The sequence below is a fragment of the Hipposideros armiger genome, unplaced genomic scaffold (genome assembly GCF_001890085.2).
Source record: "Hipposideros armiger isolate ML-2016 unplaced genomic scaffold, ASM189008v1 scaffold_40, whole genome shotgun sequence".
In the NCBI taxonomy this organism is placed as follows: domain Eukaryota; kingdom Metazoa; phylum Chordata; class Mammalia; order Chiroptera; family Hipposideridae; genus Hipposideros; species Hipposideros armiger.
Window position 1 is genome coordinate 1,899,122 of NW_017731390.1, and position 16,559 is coordinate 1,915,680.

The following is a 16,559-nucleotide window of genomic DNA, read 5'->3' on the forward strand; positions in this document are numbered from 1 at the left end:
TGTTTAGGTACATGTTCTTAATGTGTATATTTGCATGTGAGACAAGTTGCTTCTATAAGTGTTAAGAAGAATAGACTTTATTATTTTCTTAAAAAGTTATACATGCTTATTTAAAACTATTTAAGGATTAGAGAAAAATATAAAGAAAAAAGTTAAAGTATCTCCTTCTTCACCCATACCCTACTGTATCCTGAGATATCTCTCAATATGAGTGTATAACGAGGTGTGACAATTAAGTTTGTGAACTTGTTGCAATGATGTTGCTAACCTTTTTTGATATCAGAGGGATTATTCATTATGAGTTTGTACCAACTGGACCAGCGGTTCTCAACCTGTGGGTCGCGATCCCTTTTGGGGTTGAACGACCCTTTCACAGGGGTCGCCTAAGACCATGGAAAACAAAAAGATACTTACATTATGATTCATAACAGTAGCAAAATTACAGTTATAGAGTAGCAATGAAAATAATTTTATGGTTGGGGGTCACCACAACATGAGGAACTGTATTAAGGGGTCGCGGCATTAGGAAGGTTGAGAACTGCTGAACTGGACAAACAGTTAACCAAGTTTACTATTTGCAAGTGCTGAAAAGGCTGTGTGAAAAAGTTAGACGACCTGTACTTTTTGCCCACAATTCATGGCTCTTACATCACAACAATGCACCAGCTCACACGGCACTGCCTGTGAGGGAGTTTTTAGCCAGTAAACAAATAACTATATTGGAACACCCTCCTTACTCACCTGATCTGGCCCCCAATGACTTCTTTCTTTACCCAAAGATAAAGGAAATATTGAAAGGAAGATATTTTGATGACATTCAGGCCCTCAAGGGTAATACAACAACAGTTCTGATGGCCATTCCAGAAAAAGAGTTCCAAAATTGCTTTGAAGGGTGGACTAGGTGCTGGTGTCAGTGCATAGTTTCCTAAGGGGAGTACTTTGAAGGTGACCGTAGTGATATTCAGCAATGAGGTAGGTAGCCCTTCTTCTAGGATGAGTTTGTGAACTTAATTGTCCGTCCTTGTATATGCATACATACAAGTGTACATGGTCTTACATTATAAGATTGCATGATCCCATTCCCACATGTTCTTTAGTCTTTTTTTTTCAATGTGGACATATTTCTTTGTTAGTTCATATAAATTTATAATTTAGATGGCTAAGTAGTATGTCAGTGTCTGTACTATTTATGTTTCAAGTTCAAGTTTTTTTGTTATAATAAGTAGTGCTGGATAGTCATCTCTTTAAGGACTTGGAAGAAAAAGGCAATAATTATATTCATTTTACTTTGGCATATAAAACAAAATGAAAATGTTGTTTGCTTTCAACAAAAATGAAGGTAAAGATGTTTTAATTAACAAGGGGATACCAATTATTCTAAAAATATCCCAATAAATAAATATGCTATAATGAATACCTTTGTATACACATCTTTTTCTACTTGTGGCATTATCTTCTAATGGCAAATTCTAGGTCCAAAAATAAGCACACTTCACACTTAGGAAAATAGTGCAGAACTGCTCTCAGGAAGGTTCTTCATATTCACATAGCATTAGGAGCTATAGCCTGGCCATGCCAGTTAATGTCAGAAGTCAGTCAGGTTATCGTGCCATTAGCCAGTTTGGGATTTAAGTCATTAAACGTATCTATGCACACATGTTTGTACCTTGATCCTGCTGAAAAAACCCCAGCCCATTTGCTAATTGATAGTCTTTACGAAGTAAGTCTGATAATGTTTAAAAACATCAAAGCTTAAGCAGTTTTTTGTTTTTGTTTTTGTTTTTTTAGCTGAGCCATCCTGCCACCTGTTGGCAGCTCAGCGGCAGCTCAGCTCAGGCTGGGCATCGAACCGCTATTGCTGAGAGCTCGCAGTCTTGAGCGAGCTGTTAACCAACTGAGTCAACTGGGCCGGCCCTTAAACAGTCAGTTTTTAAAACTTCCGTTTTGAGAAAAATAGACTGATAAGGCAAACTGCTTTTTTAATTCGAAGAAAATATTTTTAATTAAAGTGATTATAGCTCGGTTTGTGTTATCCCAATAAGTTCTCTTTTTTTAATTTTTAAATAAATTTAAAAATTTGAAATAATTTTAGATTTATAGAAAAGTTGCAAAGCGAGTACCTGTATACCCCACATGCATTTCCCCTTATTGTTAAATCTGACATGACCATGTTAAAGCTTTACATAAACTAAGAAACCAGTGTTGGTGTATTACTGTTAACCCAGATTTGATTCAGATTTCGGTAGTTTTTCAACTAATATTCTTTTTCTATTTGGAAACATCTGAAGCTTTTAAACTCCATACTTGAATAAGCTTGAATATCTGCTCGTAGATAGATAAATTTTAGTCAGACATACGTATGTATCATATATAATGCATCTGGATCTCAGTATTTGTTTAAACAAAGTTACCTTTGACATCAGTATCTTTGAAAGTTATCTTTTGACATTCGCAGACAGTTCTGCCCAAGGCCATTTTAGGGTAGCGTTGAAGATATTTGTCTCCACCCTTTTTTGTAGTCCTCGCAGAGACATGCTTTGTAGCTCTTGCACTGTGGTGGTACCCTTTTCAGTACAGTTACAAGTCCCTATCTCCAGGAGTACATGGAAAGTAGCCACCTTTTGTTTACTAGGATATTAGCTTGTCTGTTAATTGAAAGTAATAGTCCAGAGTCTATTATGCCAGATGACTTCTCTGTAGTGTCTTGCTCTGGGAGAATTTAAGTATCAAGTGATTCTTAAAGAAGAAAAGGCTAGGATTTATTTCATAATTGTATTGGGGTGGTGGCGGTGTTCTAGGGGGAAGGAAAGTGACATAATCAAAGGTTCAGAGGTGGAAAAAGTGAAGGTGCATTTGAGAAATAGCATGAGGCTGTTTGGTGGGAGGGGAGGACTTTGGGAACCAAGACTGAAAAGTCAGTTGGGCTCAGATGGTGAAGGGCTTTTTAATGCTTTGCTGAGGAGTTGTACTTTATTCCAAGGCTATAGAAACCAATAAAGGGTTTGTAGCTGGGAGTTACATGATCCACATTCTTTAGGGAAATGTAGTTTAGAAGATCTCTGTAAAGTCGTTTAAAAAACTGTTATAATCTGTGTATGAAGTGATTAGGCCCTGAACTGGGAACTTAGGTTAGCAATTGGAACAGGGCAATTTTTAAAAATAGGACTTGGTTCTTTAGATAGTGAGTGGAGTGAGGTAGAAAGAATAGCCAAAATTGAGCATGAGGTTTGGAGCCTCGGCCAGAGACTAGCGGTTTCATTTGGATCTTCCACAAACTTGACCATAAGAACTTAAAATCAATAGCATCCTAGAACTGAGGAAAAGTATATAGTAGTCTTGTTTTAGAAACAATAAAATGTGCAGCTTAGCATTGAGGACACATGTTATTTGCTGACCCAGGATGGAGGGAGCAAAGCAGGGAAGGAAGAAGGTGGGTTTTCATTTAACAATGAGAGCCGTGGTTATGGCCTGTGCTTACATCTGATTTTTATACAGCGAAGTGCTTTAGACCATTGTACTCACAGTAACAAGACCACCATAGCCCTGACTGAATAAGAAGAGAATCCTGGTCATTTCATAGCAGAGCAAATTTAGAAAGCCAGCTAAAATGGTCTTCTGCTCCTTCTTAAGCCTCTCAGTAAACATGCATGTACTTTGTTTGGATAACAGTCTGTTAGCTGGACCTGTATATACAAAGGTGGCAGAACATGGTATGTAGTATGTCAGCTGGAGAACACATACAAAGCAGCTTTAATACCAGCTCCTACGAAACATTTGAGCCATGTAGATCTAAAACCTTACTTGTAGCCAGGTCTACATAGTAAGTTCCACCCGAAGACAAAAGAAGTTTTTGGTTCAGTTTTATTGTTTTGTCCTTGAAAAATTAAAAGACACTAAATTGGTGTCTGGGATACAGTAGAGGCTACTGTCTAGAAGATTGGGTTCTAATCTTCACTGAGTAGTGATCTTACTAGGCAAATTGTTTTACTTCTAACATGTTAGCATATTTGGGATTCAGGTTTTATTAAATCAGAAATATACCATATTGCTTACATTATAGTTTTTTAGAGATATGAAATTTAAGTTTTATAAAGAGAAAATTAAGTAGAGTCATAATATGGGGAGGATTTTCACACTTTTATTTCATCTGTAATTCATCTGTCATATCAAAAGGTTAATTTAGATTTAATTATAGTTATAAATTTTTTCCTTCATTGTTAGGCTATAGTGTCCTATTTGTGTTTCTGAATTATGATATTACTATTGGTTTTTCAAAGGAGGAAATACTGCTTTTGAAAAACTTTTTATAGTCTAGAAATTCTCAAATATAAAAAAATAAAGAAAAAGTTACAGTGAACTTAATATACCCATTTCTTAGCTATAATAATTATTAAGACATGGCCAATCTTGTTTCATATATATCTACCCTCACTACACTCCCCTCCTTCCCATTATTTTGAAGCAATTCTAGACATCATATATTATTTATAAATATAAAAATTATTTTAAAAAAAACTACAATATCATTACACTAAAACACTTCCTGGACATCTTTTTTTTTTTTTTTAAGATTTTTATTGGGGAATTGGGGGATGGGAACAGCCCTAGGGAATTGGGGGAAGGGGAATAGACAAGTTGCTGTCCTTTTCTTCAGTCTAGTTGTGGAGGACTTCGCTTCACTGGTCCAAGTTGGCACCATCATTGCGCTCTTCACAGGCGAGGCACATCAGTCGCCGGCTTCTGGACAGCCAGCCGCTCACGCTGGCTGCTGGCTACACACGGTAGCCCATGGCAACCCACTGCCACTGCGACTCATGGCAGCCCAGCTCCAGGTTGAGCTGTTGCTCCTGTTGCTCAGCATCTTAGCTGTAGAGGGCAGTGTCACTGGCCCTCATATGTGGGATACGAACCAGGGCCTTCTGGCGTCCCAAGCCAGCTCTTAACCAATGTGCCACTCGGCCTGCCCTCCTGGACATCTTTGAGTGTTCAGTCAGTGTTTATATTTCCCATTTGACTCATATTTGTTTTTTCAATATTCAGAAACAGGCTAGAATGTCAAATTAGGGTCCAAGGAAGAATGATTGGTTAATATGCCTGTTAAGTCTCTTTAAATCTATTGGTTCTCCTTCCTTCCTTCCTTCCTTCCTCCCTCCCTCCCTCCTTGAATTTTTTTTGTTGACGAATCCAGGTCATTTGTTGTTTAGTTTCCGATAGTCTGGATTTTGCTGATTGCGTCCATGTGGTATCACTTAACATCTTCCTCAATCCCTTTTATTTCCTGTAAATTGGTTTTTAGATCTACAGGCTTGATCAGATTAAGGTTTAATTTTTCTCGTGGGTGTGGGACAAGACTGTTTGATAACTGGTGGCATATAATTCTACCAGGAAAAGTTGCTGTCCTTTTGTTCTTCAGTCTAGCTGTGGAGGACGTTGCTTCACTAGCCCAAGTTGGCACCATCATTGCGCTCTTCGTGGGCAAGGCAGATCAGTCGCCGGCTTCTGGACGGCCGCTCACAGCGGTTGCTGGCCACTCATACTGGCTGCTGGCTGCATACGGTAGCCCATGGCAACCCATTGCAGCAGGGGCTGCAGCCTTTGCCGTTGCTGGCGACTCATGGCAACCCAGCTCCAGGTTTAGCTGTTGTTCAGCATCTTAGCTGTAGAGGGCAGTGTCACTGGCCCTCATATGTGGGATCTGAACTGGGGCCCTCTGGCATCCCAGGCCAGCTCTTAACCAACGTGCCACTCGGCCGACCCAACAGTAGTTTGTTTTTGCATAAATGGGTAACAGTATAATTTATTGTCTAGACTGGGAGATGTGTGAGAGGGACATTATTAGTAATTACTCTGGGGCCAGCTGAGTGTCTCAGTTGGTTAAGAGCGCGAGCTCTGAGCAACAGGGTCATTGGTTCAATTCCCACATGGGCCAGTACACTGTACACAAGCTGAGCTGCCACTGAGCTGCCAACAGGTGGCAGGATGGCTCAGCTGATGAGAGCACATGCTCCTAACAACAAGGTTGCCAGTTCAACTCCTGCATGGGATGGTGAGCTACGCCCACCAGCAACTAAGAATGAACACAGCATCTTGAACTGAGTGGCCGTGAGCTGCCAATGGGCAGCCAGATTCACCATCTTGGAGCTGAGCTAGCTGCACTCTCCACAGCTAAGATTGAAGGACAACAGCTTGGCTGTTTCCCTTCCCCAATTCCCCAACACTGTTCCCCTTCCACAATTCCACAATAAAATCTTTTAAAAAAAATTACTCTGGGAGAAATGGGCATAAATCATAACTTTGCCCAGCAAAGTAGGACATATGGTCACCCTATTTATAAACTAATTGGGATATTGTAAGCCTGAAACCAGGGATCATATCTATCATGGTCACAGTTATATCTGTAGCCCTACACACATAGTGGGTGCTCAATAAATATTTGTTGAATGTTACTTAAAGTCTGCTGATAATTTGAGGCATGGTGTAGATTTTAAGTGTTCTTTTTTTATGCTTAGTTACATTCTGTTTGCACTTAAAAAAAATGTTCTTTCATCCATACTTGCATCTAAGTGATCTCATACATTGAATCTGAATGGGTTTGATAAATTAATTTATTTTTTCAGTTTAGGAGTAGTTTTGTTTATTGCAGAAATAATACATGTTCATTGTAAAAACATTAGAAAATTTAGATTACTTCCTTATCACCAACCCTCTCCTCCACTCTCCCCCCAAAAACGTTGTCTTTCCTCTGGTTGGATTTCATGTTAAGGAAGAAAAGAGCATTGCGGTTCTATATTCAGCTAGCTCTTGCTTTCTCAGAGTTTCTCTGACTCACTTTTTAGCCAGTGGGCCTTAATTTCCTCCCTTTATAAAAAAAAGACTATTACTTATTTGACAGGAACTTTGTGATTCTTAGATAAATGTGGGGTTTTTTGGCAGGGAGGAGCTAGGGAGGGAGGGAGTGATCACTTGAACAATGTTTCTAGGATCAAAACTATCTTTGATTTCTCTAGCCACGTTTCTTAAAACGTGGTGATAGAAAAAATGCGAAAATTCTTTGACTCTGGAAAGGGAAGTATACTTAAAGATACTACAACAAAAACCTATATTACTAATTAAAACCTTTTCTTCTACATAAATAAAGGGGAATTAGACATTGTCATATGTCCCCAGGCCTCTGACTGGACAACCTGCTAGGTTATGTTGGCTTGGTTATCTTGACCACTCATTGGATTTGGGTTATGACAAAAGTTATTAAAAAAAAAAAAAAGACCAAGCAAGCAAACAAATATTTATTCAGGTTTTTTACTGATTACATCTATTTATAGCACATATATTGTGAAGAGCTGTGGTTTTCTTTAGATTAAGAAAATCATTGTATAAAAATTATCTCCCCACATGAGCGTTTCCTCCAACTACTCATCTGTCTGCAAGCCAGGGGTCTGTTCACTCCCTCTTGGGCGCAGTGCCTTTGCTGTTCATAGGCTCATTTTTTAGACATTCCATTGCAGGTAAAATGTAAATGTCTGAAGTGTGTATTGTTACTAATTTAGTTTATTCCCTGCAAGTAACTTCTCTGGAGTTTATGGGGAGATAGTGTTTTGAAACAGGTGGTTCATTCAGAAATGTGGCTGTTCGGGCTTTTTGTCGTACTGAAATATACACAGTCATTTACAATTCAATGTAGAGAACCATATTTTGGGAAAAGATAATTAAAAATCCTATGTGGGAAAAACTTGTGTATTTAAACGTCGATTGGCTTTCCTCGCTCAAGTTATTACTGACCAGTTGTTGTGCCAGGGAGCAAATAGCCAAGAATGATTTTGCGTGATGTTGAGGGTTCTTTTTTTTTTTTTTAATTAAAGTTTATTGGAGTGACAATTGTTAGCAAAGCTACATAGGTTTCAGGTGTACAATTTTGTAAGGGTTCTTTTCTCCTCACGAGCACATCATTAAATTGCCACATGTTCTGTAATTTAGCCTTGAGTTAAAATTTCAGTGTTATCTCACAGTAACAGATGCTTGTCAATAGGATACATATATTTGGTTGTGTGTTCATAAGGACTGTGCTTTTCTTTCCTTAAACTGAAGAGTTGAACTGTGTTATAGCATGAAGATGTATTGATTTCCCCCCCACCTCCCCCTTGCTTTACTTGTTATCTGGCCTTTAATGAAAAAATCTTGCTCGAAAGTTGCAGATCGCTGAGGGCAACAAACACAATACTCAAAATGAAACTGGGTTACTGTTTCTGCGACATGCAGTGGTTTGTCTCAAAAGCTGTTTTGGTCTTGACTTTGACATGATCCCCTTTTCTTTGAAGTGGTCATATTTTAATTTGGAGTGGTTTTAAGTTTTTGAATTTCCTGAAGTGAAGATAAAAACGTTTTAATATTTTCTTACGTGGTTGTACACACGTTTATAGAAAGCTTATCTCCAGAGAACATATTTCTTCAGTACGACCAAAGGGAAAAATACCTCAGATTTGAGAATGTATTGAAGACTGAAAGTGTTTTAGGAGGGTATTCCAAATAGTTTTAGATCGCTGTGTTATAGATTTCCTTGGCTTTTAAAATATCTAGGCTTTTGTGGTTTAGGACTTTGAGTTTGTTTTACTATTGGAATCATCTTTATAATGTAACCAAGAGAAAATGAAGCACTTTTCATTTACTATTACTACCTTTTGTAATGTATCTTTATTTTTTTGGTTGATATGTTCTGAAATGAGGTGGAGCTCAAGATTGTGGTTTTATCATGCTTTTTTTCTATATATAATTTTTTAAAGCTTAATGAACTAACTTCCTGCTGTGATGAATTCCAAAATGTTTTTGTTTTTCTTTTTATAATGGAGCTCTTTTGTGGTAAGAGGTGCTCCTTCCCACCAGCATTTAAACATACTCAAGTCTCTCTCATCTTTGAAAACCATACTCAGGCCTTTTCTGTTTTGAGTCCCACTCTAGCTCCTGTTCCTCAGCTTCCATTCCCCCCTCATCACACTACAACCTGCTGGTTGAGTAGGCCCCCCAGCTAGTGAAAGCGCCAGAACTCAGCCCAAGTCTGTTCCTGTGATCATTATACTAACGCAAGACTGCTGTTTTTCCAGGGAGTAGGAACCTTGTGGAGGGACAACGGAGCCCTCATGTTCTGGAATTATTCAGTCAGTAAATCCAGTGGTCACTTTTCTCTGTCTTACTCAGTTTTGGTTTTTTTTAAAGATTTTATTGGGGAATTAGGGGAGGGGAACAGCCAAGTTGTTGTCTTTCAATCTTAGTTGTGGAGGGCGCAGCTAGCTCAGCTCTAAGTCTAGTCGCCATCCGGCTGCCCAGCGGCAGCTCGTGGCTGCTCAGCTCAAGGTGCCATGTTCAGTCTTAGTTGTGGGTGGGGATAGCCCACCATCCCATGCGGGAGTCGAACGGCAACCTTGTTGTTAAGAGCACGTGCTCTCACCAGCTGAGCCATCCTGCCACCTGTTGGCATCTCAGTGGCAGCTCAGCTCACATGCAGTTCACTGGCCCATGTGGGAATCGAACCGACGACCCTGTTGCTCAGATCTCGTGCTCTTAACCAACTGAGCCGCTCGGCCAGCCCCTGTCTTACTCAGTTTTTTCGCAGCATTTCATAAAGTTGATGGGTTCTTCTTTCTTGAAAGAATTAAAAAATTTTATCTCTTGGCTTCTGTGCACTGTAGTTTAGTGTTTTCATTTTACCTCAGAGTTCATTTCTTCTGTCTTTTTTGTTGGCTCTTTCTCCCCTGCCCTTAGGGTGCCCTGTAGCTTTCTTTTCTTTTCTCTCTTTATCCTGCCTTCCCAGCCCCCAAATTTCAATTCTTTCTGTATCTATCCCGTTGACACCTTGACATCTCTACTTAGATGCCTGATTTGCATCTCAAACATGACTGTGTAAATTAAGATGCTTTGGGCTAAAATGATAGAAAATTCAATTCAAAATAATCTGAAAATAAGAAAAATTTATCATTATAAGTAACAAGATGCCTTTAAATCTGTAGGTTTAGCAACATCATCAAGAACCACGTTCTATCCACCTTTCTGCTCTGCCATCTTGGACATGTCTGCTTTGTCCTTTGGCCAACTCCCATCATGGATGCAAGATGGGCACAACAGTTTCCAGGCGTCATGTCCAGGCAAGACGAAATCCAGCAGAAGGTGGTGGTTACTGCTTTCTTATGCTTTTTAAGAATTTGGAAATCTTTCTCAGAAGGCTTCCAGCTGACTTCCACTTAAATCTCATGGTCCAAAACTTGGTCATGGGCCCACTTCTAAACCAGTCACTGGTAATGGGAATGTGAACAATTCTCATACAAAATGAAATGAAATAAGTATAATAGAGGTAGGAGCATTAGAGTGGAAATACAAACAGGAGAAGTGCTAGGGGCTGGGGAATTTCAGAAGGAGTAAGTGGTATTTGAACTGAATATTAGTGAGATTCAGTTGTTAGGGAAGAAGATAAGGGCATACTCGGCTGGAAGGGGCAGAATACACTAATGACTGACATAGAGAAATTATATGGCATGCTCAGGGAACATTGTAGACCCTAAGGCTGGTGCATAGGGTTTGTGGAGGGATAAGGAGGGAAAAGAGGTTAGAAAGACAAAGTGAAGGACCTAATCTTGAAGGACGTTAGGACTTCATTTTTTGGCAGTGGTTGTCATTATAAAGGAACCTTAGCAATATTTAGTAAAAAGCTTGTCTAGACACTGTGCAAAAGAAAGAATTAGATGTGATCCCTGGATTTGATCTCTCCTAGCTATGTTTTCCTATTAGACATAGGAATAGAAATTTAAATTGTAGAAATCACCTTTTTTTTTTTTTTTTGGAATTGGGGAAGGGGAACAGTGTTGGGGAATTGGGGAAGGGGAACAGCCAAGTTGTTGTTCTTCAGTCTTAGTTGTGGAGAGCGCAGCGAGCTCAACTCCAAGTCCAGTCGCCACTGGCCCTCCGTGGGCAGCTCGCGGCCGCTCAGCTCAAGGTGTCGTGTTCAGTCTTAGTTGCAGGTAGGCATAGCCCACCATCCCATGCGGGAGTCGAACCAGCAACCTTGTTATTAGGAGCACGTGCTCTCATCAGCTGAGCCATCCTGCCACCTGTTGGCAGCTCCACTGCAGCTCAGCTCAGGCGAAGCTCAAGGGCCCATGTGGGAATTGAACTGATGACCCTGTTGCCCAGAGCTCACGCTCTTAACCAACTGAGCCACTTGGCCAGCCCTCGAAATCATCTTTGATCCTTTTCTTTCTTTATTCTTTACATCTAATGAGCAAATTCTGTTGATTTCCCCTTTTTTGGCTCTCTCTGCCATCTTCAGTGATGCCTGTGTTTTTCAGTCCTCTAATCAAAACCTCTGTTTTCTATCCCTACTCTCTACATTTATAACTTTATCACCTGCTAATCTATGTGATTCCTTTCTCTAGGCCTTTATCATCCCCCTTTTTTTTTAGATTTTATTGGAGAATTGGGGGAGGGGAACAGACAAGTTGCTGTCCTTTTGTTCTTCAGTCTAATTGTGGAGGATGTCGCTTCACTGGCCCGTGTTGGTATTACCATTGTGCTCTTCCCGGGTGAGGCAGATCGGTCGTTGGCCATTGGACGGCCGCTTACAGCGGCTGCTAGCCACTCACAGCAGCTCACAAAAGCTCATGCCCGCTGCCAGCCAGCCCCACCGCAGCCTACGCCATCGCCCGCGACTAACAGTAGCCCAACTCCAGGTCGAGCTGTTGTTCACCATCTTAGCTGTAGAGGGTGCAGCACCACTGGCCCTCATGTGGGATCCGAACCGATGCCCTGCTGCTCAGAGCTGGCGTCCCAAGCCAACTCTTAACCAACGGGTCACTCGGCTGGCCCATATCATCCCTTGAATATACTGTGCTTATTCACGGTGACAACTTTACTCACATAGCCCTCTCCTGTCTTCTATTAATAATTTCCTCTCTGTCTTTTCAGATTCTTCCCACTCTTCAGGACTTCGCGCAGACCTAATGCTCTGTCCGCATGGGGCCTCCCACACCCTGTCCATTCTCCATCTTTCTTGCCCTTTGACATAATTATATGGCACCTTTTAAATACCATTTGTTTTATTTGACAGTTGTGACCTATTTTTGTGTATAGTTCTTGCTTCCCAAACACATTTTAAGCTTGTGAAGGTTAGGCCCTGTACAATAATTATTTGAAGTAATAAATGAATAAATATCTTCTCCGTATATTAGACCCTGATACTTTGCATGTAGGTGATAGTCAAAGCTTGTGAATAAAGAGTAGAGTGTGGGAATTGGACAGAAAACGCTTAGTATATAAACCCTTTTGACCTATAAACTTCACTTTTACAATCAGAAAAAAATTAAAAATCTATTTCTATCTTTGGAGGAAAAAAGGAGATGTGGGTATTTACAGGTAACCCCCGTGTGTGAGAGGCAGCAGTTTTAGCACAGTTCCACCACTTCAAGACTCATGCATTGGACATCCTGTGAAGACTCATTTACCGTAACTCATTATGGTTAGGGGACCAACCCAAACCCCAGTAACCCCTCTGCTCTGTGTCCCGCTTTACTTCCCTACAGGTAGGGCAGAGCCTTCGGTCAGTTTGCCAGCATCCAACACAGAACAGTCTGGTGAGTCAAGTTGTGTTCTTCGCCACCTACGGAGTAGTTGGACACTTTTGCCTTGAATTTTGACACGGTCATGGCATTGTTTCCTGGTATTGTTTTGCTCAGCCTACAACTCATGTTTTTAAAAAAGCAGGGGGGACCTTTAAAAAAAGCAAAGGTAGCAGTGGGTATGGCAGGTATCTGAGGCTTCGTGGGTTTCTTCTGCGTCCCATTTGGCAGATTGCCTTCAGTGCTTCCTGATGAAGGCAGATGATTGCATAGAATCATCCAAGGAACGGTGTTAAATGTGGTGACATCTCTCTCCACCCTGAGAAAGTGTGGTTGGACCCAGTGTTGTCTTTGGAAAAACTTGTTTATACCATGGTTAAGGCTGTGGTCTCAGTCCCATTTAGTGTCATTCTTATTTCAAGTCTGTAGATAATATAGTCCCTTAACCCAGGCGTCCATCCCCAGCCTGAGATTCATAAGCTAATTTTCATGTTTGAAAAGTCAAATGGAAATTATGGCAAAGCTGGACAGTCTAACCAAAAAGCTATGATAGGCAATTTTTCACATTTGGTTAGAAGAAAATAAAAAAGTGTGACCTGAATGCAAATTCTTACAAGTTTTTGAATCAGTGCTCAGTGGGACCGTGGCAAAGGGGTGGGAGCGGGAGAGGGGAGTATATAATAGCCCTTAATGTTAAAAAGGTTGGGCATTACAGTACGGTGGTAGGTGACCAGATGAATTAGGCCAGGGAATGGAAACAAATGATCAGCACAAACAGTAAATGTCAGTGATGGAAGGGAAGCACTTCAGTGTATAGTGGAGAAAACTGAGGGCAGCAAGGTAAGTCAGTCCACCTTCCCAGCAGTAGGCAGAGCCCCACATAGAGCGGTCCAGATGCCCTGCCGCTCAGCACTCAGTCTCATTGCATCACTGCTGTTAGAGCACAGTTTGTAGTTTGTGACCTAGCCAGTACATCAGTAATGTCATTTTTATATAAAATATCATAATTTTCAGATAATCTTATTATTTCAACCACCTCTGGGCTATTAGTGTCCAGGTAGCCTATTTCATTTTATTTATTATTTTTTATTGAAATATAATTTCATCTACCACCTAATTCACTATTTTCAAGGGTACAATTCAGGGTTTTTAGTATATTCAGATGTACAACCATCACCATTATCTATTTCCAAAACATATTCATCACCTTAAAAAAAAACCTGGAACCCATTAGCAATCACTCCCCGCTTTCTCCCTACCCCCAGCTCTTGTCAATCACATTCTGTTTCCATAGATTTGCTTATTCTGACCGTTTTGTATAAATGGAATCATACAGTTTGTGATGGGCTTCTTTTGTGTCTGGCTTCTTTCACTTAGCGCAGGGTTTTCAGGATTCATCTGTGTTGTACCATGTTATCAGGGCTTCATTCCTTTTTATGACTAATAATAGTCCATTGTGTGGATGGATATACATTTATTTATGCATTTATCATTTGATACATATTTGGATTATTTCTACCTTTTGGTTGCTATGAGTAACGCTGCTGTGAACATTTATATACAAGTTTTTGTTTGAACATATATTTTCAGTTCTCTTTGAGTGCATACCTAGGGGGTGGAATTTGCTGGGTCATATGGTAACTCTATGTTAAACATTTGAGGAACTGCCAAACTGTTTTCAAAAGTGGCTATACCAGTTTATATTTCCATCAGTAATGTTTCCACTCCCAGCAAACATTTGCTACTCTTCCATTTTTTATTATAGCCATGCTAGTAGGTATGAAGTGCTATATTGTTGTGATTTTGATTTGCATTTTTCTAATAACTAAAAATATTGAGCATTTTTTCCTGTACCTGTTGGCTATTTGTATATCATCTTTGGAGAAATGTCTATTCAAGTGCTTTGCCCGTTTTAAAATGGGATTATTTGTCTTTTTATTGTTGAATTGTAGGGGGTTTTTTGTTTGTTTTTTAAAAGATTTTATTGGGGAGTTGGGGGAGGGGAACAGCATTGGGGAATTGGGGAAGGGGAACAGACAAGTTGCTATCCTCTTGTTCTTCAGTCTAGTTGTGCAGGACGTCGCTTCACTGACCCATGTTGGTATTATCATTGTGCTCTTCCCTGAGGCTGAGGCAGATCGGTTGCCGGCCACTGGATGGCCGCTCATAGCAGCTTTTGGCAGCTCATGCTGACTGCCAGACACTCACGGTAGCTTATGGCAGCCCACTGCAGCCCCATTGCAGCCTACGCCGTCGCCGGTGACTCACAGCAGCCCAGCTCCAGGCCGAGCTGTTGTTCAACATCTTAGCTGTAGAGGGCGAAGCATCACTGGCTCTAATGTGGGATCCGAACTGGGGCCCTGCTGCTCAGAGCTGGCGTCCCAAGCCAACTCCTAACCAACGTGCCACTTGGCCAGCCCGAATTGTAGTTTTTTATATTTTCTGGATATAGACCCTTATCAGATCTATGATTTGCAAATATTTGTTCCTACTCTGTCTCTTTACTTTCTTGATGGGTGTCCTTCAACACACAAAAGTTTTTTAATTTGATAAAGTTCAGTTTATATTCTTTCTTTGGTTGTTTGTAGCCTATTTCATTTTTTCATCTTTCTCTTCCCAACCTTTTCCTTTCTCTCATTTTTTTTTAACTTTTCATATTCTTCATACTTTATGCAAACAGCATCCCAGAGGTTTACAGCAGCTTACACTACCCCTTTCCCTCCCCCGCCCCCCAAAATCAAAGTGTTTCTTTGTTTTTTGTTTCTTTTTTAGCTGAGCCATCCTGCCACCTGTTGGCAGCTCAGTGGCAGCTCAGCTCAGGCCAGGAATTGAACTGCTGTTGCTCAGAGCTCAAACTCTTGAGCGAGCTCTTAACCAACTGAGCCACTCAGCCGGCCCTTCCTTTCTCTCATTTTTACTACCTCATGTTTACTATGGAAAAATGCATGCAACAAACTCTAAAATTACATAAATCTCTGCTCTGCCATCCATAATCTGTAACTTCTTCAGGAAAAAAAGAAAATCTTCTCAAATAGGAAGGAACCAGCACTGAAAGCCTCATGTACAGGAACTTTGCCTATGTTATCAGATTAGATAGGTGTGGGTGTACTGTTATTCTAGCTTTACAGGGAACACACTGAGATTGAGTGAGATTAATTGGCTTGTCCAGGGTCATATACCTGGTTTGGTGCCATTTGGGGTTCATGCTAAGGTCTTTTATTTCCACATTTTAATGATGTTCTTTCATTCAACTGTTAATTCATTAATGACTATAGATATGTTGGAGATATTGGGAGAAAAGGGAGTATGAAGAAGAGCAAAGAAAGTAAAGAAACATTTAATTTACAAACCTAATCTAAATGTTCATTACAAACACGAGAAAGTTAAATCTGCCCTGCAGCAGACGGGTGTGTTTGTACCCCTCGGGGATCCAGGGAATGGGCAGACCCCCTGAAACTGCATGTAAAATTTTGTGTGTTCATTTTTCTGGGAGAGAAGATTTGTAGTTTTCCAAAGATTTTCTAAAGTTTAAGAATTGCTGCTAAGGAGAGTAACATATAGACATATTGGAAAGAAAAGGCAGACGGTATATTAGCAATTTGTCTTTTTCCCCGGGTCATGATTTGGGTATGTCATAGTTTGGGTTAAACCTTCCCATCTGGTTTCATGTATTTTTGTCTAAGACCGTTTGTTTATACCTATTGATTTAAGACCAGTTCAGTTAAACTTTTTTCCTAAGTGTTAACGTTTGAAATGTCAAAAAATTTTTGTTAATGATGAAATAACAGTCCTTTGTCTTTTGGTAGGTCAAATATATAAATCAAATTCCAACATTTTTCAGTGTTCACACATCTAAAATGTTTGTGATTTTAATATTTTGCTGGCCACTCACGCTGGCTGCTGGCTACACACAGTAGCCCATGGCAACCCACTGCCACAGGGACTGCAGCCTATGCCGTCGCC

The 16,559-nt window shown here is 40.3% G+C and overlaps 1 protein-coding gene across 5 annotated transcripts in view; it reads left to right on the top strand.

The window, feature by feature from the left end:
- Nucleotides 1-16,559, top strand: part of ZNF652 (zinc finger protein 652) — a 63,613-nt gene that overhangs the window by 11,212 nt on the left and 35,842 nt on the right. For 3 of the 5 annotated variants that reach the window (XM_019638734.1, XM_019638728.1, XM_019638730.1), the window contains exons 2-3: nucleotides 9,999-10,155; nucleotides 12,561-12,611. The exons of the other annotated variants lie outside the window; for them this stretch is intronic. The gene's annotated coding sequence lies outside the window, so the exon portion shown is untranslated. The remainder of the gene's footprint in view (nucleotides 1-9,998; nucleotides 10,156-12,560; nucleotides 12,612-16,559) is intronic. 5 annotated transcript variants of the gene reach the window in all.